The sequence below is a fragment of the Apostichopus japonicus genome, chromosome 16 (genome assembly GCF_037975245.1).
Source record: "Apostichopus japonicus isolate 1M-3 chromosome 16, ASM3797524v1, whole genome shotgun sequence".
NCBI classification, from domain to species: domain Eukaryota; kingdom Metazoa; phylum Echinodermata; class Holothuroidea; order Aspidochirotida; family Stichopodidae; genus Apostichopus; species Apostichopus japonicus.
The window spans coordinates 17,200,848-17,212,793 of record NC_092576.1 but is presented as its reverse complement, the minus strand read 5'-3'; the positions used below and the strand labels follow the sequence as shown (position 1 = coordinate 17,212,793).

The window sequence follows — 11,946 nt, the reverse complement described above, 5'->3', positions numbered from 1 at the left end:
ACTGTTGTTATTGTTGTACATTTTGAAACTATAGGCTAGCTAAAGTTAGGTCTCCGCAGTAACACTAATTTGACCAAGAATACGGTCACACTAGAGGCTTGCGGAATGCTGGTTATGTAGTCATCTATTGTATTAACACCTCGATGATTTTCCTGTTCTCAGAAGTCCCGAATAGATAGCCTATTTGCCCCGTTGTAAAAATATTGTACTGCGACCTAGCCTACATTGTAATTGTTCAGATCAAGTCTCATTTCTACTGCTTTCCAGTGTTAATAGACATTACGCATATTCATATAAATCAAACTAGTTGAACACAGTGAGTGTGGTTCGCCAGCATCAATTTGAAAATAAGCTTAAATTCGTCGAAATTCGTCTCGCAAGGATCTCAAGCCTTCCCAAGTCGCTACCAGACGATATACAGACCACTCCCTACCATGGTACTTAATAAGGTGCTTTAAATTATATAACGAATCCTGTATCTAAGCTTAAGTTAAGTGTCAAAGTAGTTTTTACTTTAACAATTAGAATTGGTGAAAGAAAGTGGTTGAACGAGAGTTATATTTGATCGATACTTTCAGCGACGTTTTTTCCATTTATTGTCTAACTGGGTTAAGTAAGTTATTTGCATGCTTTTCCAGTTGCCATTCCGTAATAAAACCCAGAAAATATAAGTGAGTTAGCTTTAATGACCCAGGGGTACTTCCCATTCTTTATTAAATATTCGATTAGCCTCTGGCATTTTCATAAACATTCTGCCCCCTACTTAATTCAGCCTGGGAAATTTTGAACTTGACATCATGTACACACTACTGCTATGAGGGATATATATATCTAAAGTATGAAGGAGATTCAAGTTTTGCATTTTGAGGTTCTTTGCTTGCACACTGGGTTTCCTGCCTCGCCTGGGAATAGTGTTTTTCAGTCGGGGAATTTTTACTTTTATCCATGGAACAGGTTAGTTCATTTCGTTCATATTCATGATGGATTACCCGGAAAATACAAAACAACACTTTACCATATTTGATATATATGAAATGAGAAAATTACATTTGAAAATCGTACCACAAATCTCCAAACAGAGATGATCAATTACGATTGCTTTCCAAGTTTTATACAGAAATCGGCCTCAATGACACACTACTTATATACAGTACGCATACACCAGGAAAGCCCAATCTACTTTAGTACAATAGCACAGATTCCAATCACAAGTTTTTAGCTCAATTTCAGTCTGTTGGGCCACCCTCGCTCCATCCCTCGATACTACCAAACATTTGGAGATTATAACAACAAATACTTTGCCGGGGACAGATCCATGTACACATTTCAGCCAAATCTGATTAAGTATGTGCCCTTCCAACGTGTGTCTCGCCAAACATGTAAGTGTTTGAATGTCTCCTAAAATTTTGGTATCCTGTAAATCATAGAGGATCATTTCCAAAGAGCGCTTAGGAATCATTAGAATTAAAGCATATTTCTCCATTAAATGTGTAGTGTCATAGTTTTAGGTTACACCAACAAACCTTGTTAAATGACCCACACTGAATTCAACGTAGTAGGAAAAGCTACGCGTGTAGGTCATTAGGGCAACTTAGGTACAAGTGGTATTGAAACAAATTTAAGGCGATTGAGAATATAGAAACGAAACATAAAACACGAACGTACTTTTGAATTGAAAGAATAGATGGTAAATGTCTTTAAAACCCTGCCTAAATGATCTACTTCAGAGTACACTAATAACGTTAATTATTATTCACGTTTAGTGCTATCCATAGTCTAAGATACATTTAACGACAACTAAACGGCTCAAAAAAAGAAAAAAAAATGACAACAATTTTTCAGATTGCAGTTTGATTTTGTATGCAGTACTGCTTTGTAAGCTTGAAATTAATGATCCGTCGTTCATATTCTGACAGTGTAATTAATACATCAAATTCTGTAACACATAATATATTCATATTTTGTCGCAGTAAACATGAGGCACGCATGCAGCTCTACCCCTCCCCCCCCCCACACACACAAACGTTCTTTCTCTGTCACTCCATACCGAAGAAAACAAATACAAATACGTTCAAACGACACATACATAGTTTAAGTACTCAATACGTAGTATATCTATGTACCATTGTTTATATGTTGATGGTTGATGAAATGACACTAAGAAAACGTAAGTTCATAACGTTAAACATCATTCCATCGTTAAGGTTATTCAATGAATCCAATGAACAGAACCAAAGCAAAAATAGAAATCAAAGAACGATGACAAGGAAATATGAACATAATGTATCGAAAAAACTGTTTTGTTAAGAGAAAATAGAAATTAACAAACCAGTAGTTGCCTTTGCCCCTTGGAAATTCCTTTATGATAATTTGTTGTTAGCCTGCTGCTCCCAAACTCAGTAATGAATTATATTCCATATCCACCTATATGTTTACTATACAACGTTAAGTATCCTAAAAGATGAATATCCAGTGGTAGTAAGTATCTTTGCAAAAAAAGAACAAAATGGAATATAAAGGTTAATAGTGTGCAATCAGTCACGAACAATACCTAGCATTAACATTTATTCAAATTCGTATATGAATATTCAGTCTTTGTAATTAAGACCAAATATGGAATGTTCTAACAGTAATACAAACATTGTTATTATATCAGATTATTTAGGAACCTTTGGAATGTAAGTTAAATATAAGTTATTGAAGGGCCATCGCTGTAACAGTTCGTTGTCTATCACAAATATACTGATTAACGCGACAGGGTATTATTACAAGACCTGGAAAGAAATGGATGGATTGATTTCGGGAGAAAATTACAATTTAGTCACTCAGGAAATCTGCAATAAAGCTCGTGAGGCCTTAATCTTTGGTGGATTATTTCTGTTATTAGTGATTCCAATTGACATGAACATTAGAACCCAGTGCAAGTTGACAACATGACAACTTACAATCTGTGGAAAATTTACTTCAAAATGGGCACACTGATCTCACCGATAGTATTGTCTCCTTTCTTAAAAAAAAAATGGGTATTTTATGGGTTTTAAGATCATCAGGATACGTTCCAGAAGTGAAACCCGGCCTATGCGCTATGTCACGTCCGGTTTTCAGCAGCTATAGTATACTGCCGGTCCGCGGTCGAAAGGTCGTTCGTGAGTGGTCATCGTGGAGATCCGAGACCATTCAGACCAATGATATATTTTTCGCACATGTATTTTTCTCGACACCTAAAGTTCCAGTGCAGTGGGAGTGCGACTGGGGGCAACAAGCTTTCATGACGGGGGGGGGGGGGGCGCTGTCGCCCCACGCCCCTATTGGCTACGCCACTGCTTCGAACGATGGTTTACTCGGTAACTGAGACTACAATTAATGTATGTAAAATACTCTCGTTTCGGTCTGCACAGTAACAGAAACAGAAATAAAGAACTGTCGCGTTTTCAGTCCACAGGAAGAGGGCGGTGGGTTAGTTGTTACTACAACGTACAATTTATAGGCGAATGTTAACATCAAGGCATAGTTTTTTTTTTACAAGTAATAATAAGGATAGGGAGTAGAAACTGACAACAACAGAAGAAGCATTCGAAATATATGTTTAGATATTGCAAGAATAGTTTTCCAATGTATTGATACAATTTAAGAGGGAACAACCATTGAAGGTACCGGAACGTTTTACTTGTATCTGTTGAAAGTTGGACACCGATGTTTGGAGCAGATATCATTTCAACGAATCTTAAACTATCTTTGTATTGTAACGCTAACTCAGTTTAATATTCCCCTCTGAAGACTGGTGGTGGTATGGAAACAAATGCGGCTGTAAAGGTTGTGTGTTAGTAACGACGAGCCTCGAATCTTGGGATTACATGCAAATAATATAACACATAGATACACGAATAAAGAACGAGTAGATTTTATTATATATTACTATGATCAGGTACGGCACAGACAATAAATCGGCACGATACGATAATTTGACTTCTTGACAACACTATTTGAGGTGATACTCCTTGCTTTAAAATTCTAATTTAGTTATGATTCCATGTGCTCTGATCGTTTAAATTTAAGTAATTTGTTCAAGTTGCCATTTCACTGGTATATCACCCTGCCCTAGTAAACTCCAACCCCCTGTTTTGGGGTATGTCTTCTATTCGATCATAATTCAACATAAATCCAACATTTTCTTTGAAATATCACGACAAAATGTGTAAGTTGCGAGACAAAACATCGTCAAAGTCTCGGTCGACAGAATTTGAAGCAAGGAAGCCGAAACGTTAATGAAAGTCAAATAAAATCACGAAGTAGATAACTAGTGGAAATTAAGAGGATACCTTTTTTATAATGTTGTCTTTATAATAGTTCAAATTTCGCGAAAATAGTCGAAAGTGCAGACTTATATCTACTAACTGGAAACTCATATTGACTAAAAGTTTAGAGAAGAATAAATCTGCATAAAACTGAAATATTAGTTGAAACTTTAATACCAAATGGTCGACATTTGAGACCAAAAGTTGAACTTCTGGCAAAGTCGAAGTTTACACTCTAAAAGTTCTTTTTACATGTTTCGGTTTAGTTATGGGTTGTCCGTTTGTAGTAAACTGGTAACATATGTCTGTTCTGTGAACTGCATAGTCTTGTAGCTCTATGTATATCATTGTCAAAAAGCTAAACTGTTAGCTATATGTACCTTTGGTGCGTTCACTGCAACACTGTAAGCTAAAATCTTGATAAGCTGTACGTTGTGTTTTATTTACTATAGGTGAACTTTGAAACTGTAAACACAAAACAGTAGTGTCTACATGGTTAACTTTTGTGATCAATTTCTTATCTTATCAAGCAGCGAAACGCGTATACAATTTTGTCATTTCTTAACGTTCTATTAAGATAAGCGTTTTTATGATTTTCACTTATCAGATTTATTTATGGTTGAGATTAGCTACATGACCTCTAAAAAGCTGACCGAAACCTAGTGTAGATGATTAACAAGTAAAGTATGTCGTTAGTATAGTAATACAAGGTTTGAGCAAAGACGAAACTTGTATATTTTCAAAACATAATAAGAAAAGAACAACATCAGTAAACCTGGCTCGACGGGATTTACATAGGAATGCTTTTAACATCGTAGATTCTATCTTCACCATTTGATTATCGCTTTTTTCAGAAGGGTCTTCATTATCCTCCTTTTTATAAGTCTTGCAAAAAATGTTGAGCCTCTGAGATCTCGAAAAGATAATTCCAGAGTTAAAGTATGGGAAAGTGAATGAAAACACTTAAACCTTATCCACCAAAATGTAACGAACTAGTGTTATTTAACATAATTGTTTTTCAAAATAAAGAGAACTGTTGGCAAACTGCTTATAAATTAAAGAGCCCGTGTAAAAGAATGTGTAAAAGTAAGTTGGCTTGACGTCTCGATCCTAGCAGGATATTCTTCAGCGGCTGAATGACAATAACGTACAGTAGCAGAAGGGACAGAAACACGCACAGAATACAGACAGGTTAATGAGCAGGGTGAACACAATAGAGATAGATGTAAGAGAATTAGTGGACAAGGGATGGAGAGAGGAAAGAACCCAAAAGCGTGAGAAGAGAGGTAGGAGATAAACTGTACAGGGACAACGAGATGATTAAGGGAAGAGGATAGGGATAAACAAGAGAAGTAAACAATGGGAGATAGAGGGGGGGGGGCAGATTAAAGGTCACTCATGTCATTCCTGAATTTGGAGCCCATAATGTTGAATTTGGGAAGGTGTTGCATCCACAATCTCTCTTTGCTGATTCGTACTAGGTCAGGACGGCTACCCAAGGATTCAATCCCCTGTAGGGACTAATCATTAATGGTAACGTTGGGGAAGGTTACAATGTTTTCCAACCGAGTCTCAGTCTTCATGGTGTTGACTGTAGATCTGTGACCATACAAACGCTTCTTGAGGGTGGTTTCGGTTTCACCAACATACTGGATGCTGCAGACTCTACAAGAGATCAGATAGATAACATTAGAGGTTGTGCAAGAGATGTGACCCTTAGTCTTGTGTGTGAGTTGGGTACAGTGGCTGGTGATGGATTAGGATTCAATAATGTGGTGGCTGCAGATGATGCATCTCGAAGTACGATCACATTTGAAATGCCATGCTAAATGGGTGTACAATTAGTACTTAGAGGTGGAGCGGCAACACGCACAAGAAGGTCCCGTAGGTTGCGTGGACGACTGTAGGCGATGGCGGGGTTTTCAGGGACGGCTCGTTGAAGTGTATCTGAAGTGGGGAGAAATTTGTGGTGGTTAGTGTTGATTTGCTGTACAGGAGAAAGATTTGCCTGACCTTCACTGACAATGTAGATGATCTCATAGGGAGCTGACTCTCCGAATGGGTTCACACACCCTTCTGACACTATGGCTCCTGGCAGTTAGGTGTTATTCTAAAACATCTGTACGACATATGATAAAGGAATTGTTAGAGCAAATGCAACGAAGAGGACGTGCTAGACTGTAGGGCATTTCCGATTAGCAGTAGCTGGAATAGCAGCTAGAAGAATGGAAATACTGGTGTGTTTCTGTGGGTTTGGTGTATAAGAGAACCATGTTCCTTGCAAATAGTCACATCGATATGTTAACCTGTTGGTGAGAGTAAGCAGAGGTGAATTGAATGGTGCTGTGGAAGAAATTGATGAGATTGAAGGTGAGCAGGTTATTTACATCACTGGTCCAAACGAAGAAGTTGTCATCAATGTAGCGCCACCAGATAAGAGGACGGCAGGGAGCTGCACGGAGCATCCGTTCTTCAAGGCATAAACAGACAAGCAAAGGTACCCATGGCATTTCCATGTCTTTGGAGGTAATGCTTGTCCATGAACTTGGAGTTGCTTCGGCGAGAACCTGTTGCATGAGAACTTCGATGTCAGAGCTGGGTGGACAAGGGTGGACCTTCGTGGACAGTGCTGAACATGTTGCTGCGATATTTTCAACATGGGGAATGTTAGGGTAAAGAGAAGTGAAGTCGAAAGTACCGATGATGACTGTGCTGGGGATTTGGTTCGGGATATCTTCAACTTTCCTGAAAAATCTGGAGTGTCATGGATGTAAGAGTTTATTTGAGGAACAAGAGGTTTGGTGAATTGGTCCACAATAAATGATATTTTCTCGGTGGGAGACCCATTGCCTGAGATGATAGGCCTACCAGGTATTTTTTTTTCTGATAGCATGTTACCTAATATTCTATTGTTGGTCTTTACTATAGAGGTTGTAAAGTATATCTTCCTTTTATCATGATTAACGTATTAAAAGTTAAATTGTTGATAAAATGCTACAATTTGAAATCTTCTACCATTATTTGGAGCGCATAGTCAAAAACACATTCTAACAGCTTGAATAATCAGCATTATTATATTACAAGTTAACAATTTGGCAGAATAGCCCAAGTTTAGTAAATCATACTGTCCATTCTTTGTTCTTCTTATAATACCATTCTAGAAATGATACATGGCTTAACTTGTCATTGGCCAACATTCTAAGGATCAAATCGCCTCCTTTTTTTATTAGGACTTTAACGATCAAATGTTTTTGTTGGAAATCCTGCTGTAGGCTAATAGAGATGTATTAAAGACGCAAATATGAACAAAAACATCAAACAATTACTATAGGAGTCGAGCGTTCAAAAACCACTACAGAAAATCCAAAGAATAACTAAAAACATCGACAAAATGAAAGGTTATATAACTTCAACTAAGATAGATTAAACCCACTACCCTACGTTTAGTTTTCAAAGAAGTAGTGTAAGTTAATACTTATGTCAAATTAGGCGATCGCACTTGACAACAAAACTTTTAATTGAAAATATTTGTTCAATGTACAAAAATCTTTCCCTAAACAGCACGATAGTATCTTTGAAACTCTCTAGCAAGCGTCGTTAAGATTGGTATTTAGAGACGATTTTGTCAAAACTTTAATTGATACATAATGTCTGTGATTGAATTCATTCAACCACATAGTCATCGGTACCTCTGTCACTGAGAATAACTCTTCAGCACAGTATTACAATCCGCAGCAATACCATGGTTGTCTTTGTTTATATGTATTTATCATGTTTATCTTTTTGAGACAGTTTCAAATCGATAGTGTTTTCCAATGCAGCATATTCCTTTGAAACATTGTCTTTGTCTTTACTTGTCTATCTGGTCTTTGTAAAGGCTACTGGAATGCCAGATAAGTTTATGAATTAAAAACTCGTAATACCATCACCATTGACCTCTTTCTCTATTGGTAGAGACATCTTTTCTTTATATTTTGTGCAGCGTTTTGTCCTCTTCGTCCACGCTGCTCTCCTTTGTAACATGTAAACAACTAGCTTAAGAATTAAAAATGTCGAATGAAATTATATATGTAATCATGTCATCATCTCTTGTTAATTTTATCAATTGCACTAAGCAAAGACACATATTAGGTAATTTGCAATTTGTTTCGAACTGCACAGTCATTGGCTGTTATAACGATGCGATGCAGATGCGTGTGAGAGCCTTGGTAGGAAGAGAAACACATAGAAATTGCATCGTCTTAGCACATTTTTGACCAACATACATGTCAAACTTTGGGGCAATTTATCTGTGATTGCTTTTACGATTTAACGGGATAGATACGAGATCCAAGCGAAGGAACGTAAGCCCGTTAATATTCCCTTATATATCTGATTCGCTAGACAGTGGATTGTATACTTCATTATCATGCACAATTCCTACGAACACATCTTTGGATAAAGACCCGGTCTGCTGTTGCAGTTAAATGGGCGATATCACTTTCATTAACACTGGCAAAGCGCATAAAAAAACATGCTTGAAGCACTTTTAATTGATCTTGTGTCATTAGAGGTGATACTCCTTGCATTCAATGTATAATTTAGTTGTGATTCTACGTGCCCGGATCGTTTAAATGTACGTAATTTGTCTAATTTGGCCTCTATTGACCATAATTTCTAACCACTTATTGTGTGGAGTTGCAAATATAACCAAATATAACAAGTTTTTTATTTTGTCCGACAATTATTTATAGACATTGAAATCATTGCAACTATTCATCGTTTATTAATAAGAAGATTGATTCACAATTGCTTCCGGATGCAGAAGCAGCTACTAAAGCTCCAAAACAAGTTTCTGCGATATAGTTTTTCCAACCATTTTGATGAACGTATTGTAAACTGTCTGTTTGATAACATGAAGATTGTCAGTTGGTTTGTTCAGCTCTACTATTTTGAGATAAATGTACACAGCATGCTATCATTTACATTATCATTATGAATAAGAGAGTTGGAAAATAATTAAATCTACCCAATATATCTTTCAAACTTAAGAGTATTCCAGCCGAATCTGACAACTACCAGCACCTGTCATTGTTTTCATTAACCAAGATATTAGTCAAAAGTGTACCCAAATTATAAAGTTGATGGAAGATTTCTGGTAGTGTTAAGAGCTTCCAGCCCAGACTGTAACAATTATGTTACATAGAATACATAACATAAACCCTTTTCTCTCTAAGCTAAATGCTAGAATAAATGTTTGCTAGTACAATCTTTTTTATTATTTATGTCTACATTAATCACCCGCAAAAAAGTAATTTGAAGTGATTTTTTTAACTGGTCCTTCATTATTTGAGATAATGCATAACTTAGCAAGTAAATGAAATACATTGCTGTCAATAAACTATCAATGCAGAAGCAATTCAAACAATTGCATTTAGAAATGTTGTTGTCTCAGTACATACATGGACTGATTTTACTATACTGTGCATCAAATGTAAATAACTAAAGCATTGTATCAACTACTTTTAAACAAATGTGTACGTACTGTATAATGATGTACTAAAATGTAACGAAACGATATGAAATATGATAGCTCTTAAATGATAAGAACCGTTGCTGGTCTTTGATCTACATTTGTCATGAGGTTGCTGTTACATTGAGATACCTTAAAGGAATATTCTGGTGATCAATTAATAAGAAAAGACTATTTCCAAGTAAATCCTTGGAAGAAAATCTTCCCAGATGACATCAGTGCCCACCTTCTGTGATCCTTTTCCTAGAGTGAGGGAATATTACCTCAGTCAAAATTGGTTTAATTCAATCAACCATGTCTGAAGTAAGTGACAAGATACCGATATGGGTTTTTATCCAGCAGTGTGAAACATTCTTTTCTTCAAGATCAGTTTACAATTTCTGACAGAGGAACACCCCTTTAACTTGTGTTACATGGTTGTGCATGATGGAGGGTAAAGAGGAGGTCTATATACCGTTTTCTTCGCCTCCACTTGCCTGTCTCTGTACAACTTAAGCTCTGTTGCTAAATTGTGTCTAGAATGACCTGGTAAACCTATGACACCTGACCTCACAAAATGAACGGTCACCCCTGGCCACACACACCGTCTCATTCTACCACCCTCTCAACTTAGTGTTGAATAACGATTTAAACTTTAAGTGAAATTATACAACCCATTGTAGATAAAAAAGTTATGAGATCGCACCATTCGAGCCAAACTCTAGATCTGAACACAATTTTGTGGATTAGAAACTAACTGTGAACAATCAAGGTAGATTACTGTGATAGAATATGATTCGGCCTATTGGATGGTTTAAAATACACATACCCCTAAAAATATAACAATCAATCAACTCCTTGATCCAAACATTGAATCACACAGGAAAGACATTTCGAAGTAATCACCACCTTCATTCCTGCTGGCCTAGACCGAACACTTACCCCCACAAATATAATTCTTTATCAACACTTTGCTCTAAAGATTCAATTACAAATATGTACAGAACATTATATTTTACCCTAAAATACTTCCCATGAAATTATTACAAATATACAATATTAATTGACTAATATTACAATGCATCAGCAACATCCATTGTAGGTCTCTACTAGACATCAACAGGTTACATGTTCCTTGTAATAGTACACAACGTTGTATGAAAAAGCTGTCACTAAAATGACAAGGTACAGAAAATTATCTTATACACTAAAGTACTTCCCACGAAATGATAACAAATATACAATATTAATTGACTAAATATATCAATGCACCAGCAACAATCATTGTAGGTCTCTATTGGACATCAACAGGTTACAAGTACCTTGTAATAGTACATAACGTTGTATGAAAAAGCTGTCACTAAAATTGCAATGTACAGAAAATGATGTTATACCCTAAATACTTCCCACGAAACACCATCAAGAACTTTGAATTTAATAAAAGGCAACATCTTAACTCAAGGTTGACGTTACTTTCATGTTGATTCATGAAATGAATTAAATTATTTCATTGACTTAAAGCCGCACATTGTTTTGAATCTGATTAGTTTAATGATGACATTTATTAAAATCACTGATGTCACATAATGTGAGGAAAACTTTATAGAAATATTCACACATTTTCTTGCAGTAATTCCATTAACCTTATATTAAGTAGAGAATTATTCATTTAAAACATGTGTATGTGACAACATCTATGTTATGGGTTAAAACTGTTTACACTCATACACGTGGTTTTTAGAAGCTGACTCATTTTCACCTTTGATGATATTTTGTATTGTAGACTGAACTGAGTCAGAATCACGAGGATTAAATTTCAGTTCACTTACTTAACCTGAAGTTCTTTGAAAATTTATGTAACAAGTTGTGGTGGTCTCTGGGAAAGGAACAGAATTGAACCGTCTTTAATCTCGTAATCGATCGATTATACATTGAAAGCCCACTCTCCTTTTGTAAGTGATCCTTCACTTCACTGATAGTATCGTTCGGCAGAACCTCAACTGTGACTGGCCTATGTCCTTTACCTGTGTTAATTGTGATCTAACAAAGTGGTAAGATGACCACGAATAATATCTCCGTTTGTTAAGTTAGACTTTGACAAGGTCTTGCTATGTTCAAGTATCTGACCATTTTTCTTCAACTGTTGTTGCTTTGGTAGGA

General features: G+C 36.3%; 1 protein-coding gene across 2 annotated transcripts in view; it reads right to left on the bottom strand.

Moving 5' to 3' along the window:
- Nucleotides 1–11,946, bottom strand: part of LOC139982807 (uncharacterized) — a 37,942-nt gene that overhangs the window by 14,999 nt on the left and 10,997 nt on the right. Inside the window, exon 2 of one of the 2 annotated variants that reach the window (XM_071995907.1) lies at nt 2,330–2,486. The exons of the other annotated variant lie outside the window; for it this stretch is intronic. The gene's annotated coding sequence lies outside the window, so the exon portion shown is untranslated. The remainder of the gene's footprint in view (nt 1–2,329; nt 2,487–11,946) is intronic. 2 annotated transcript variants of the gene reach the window in all.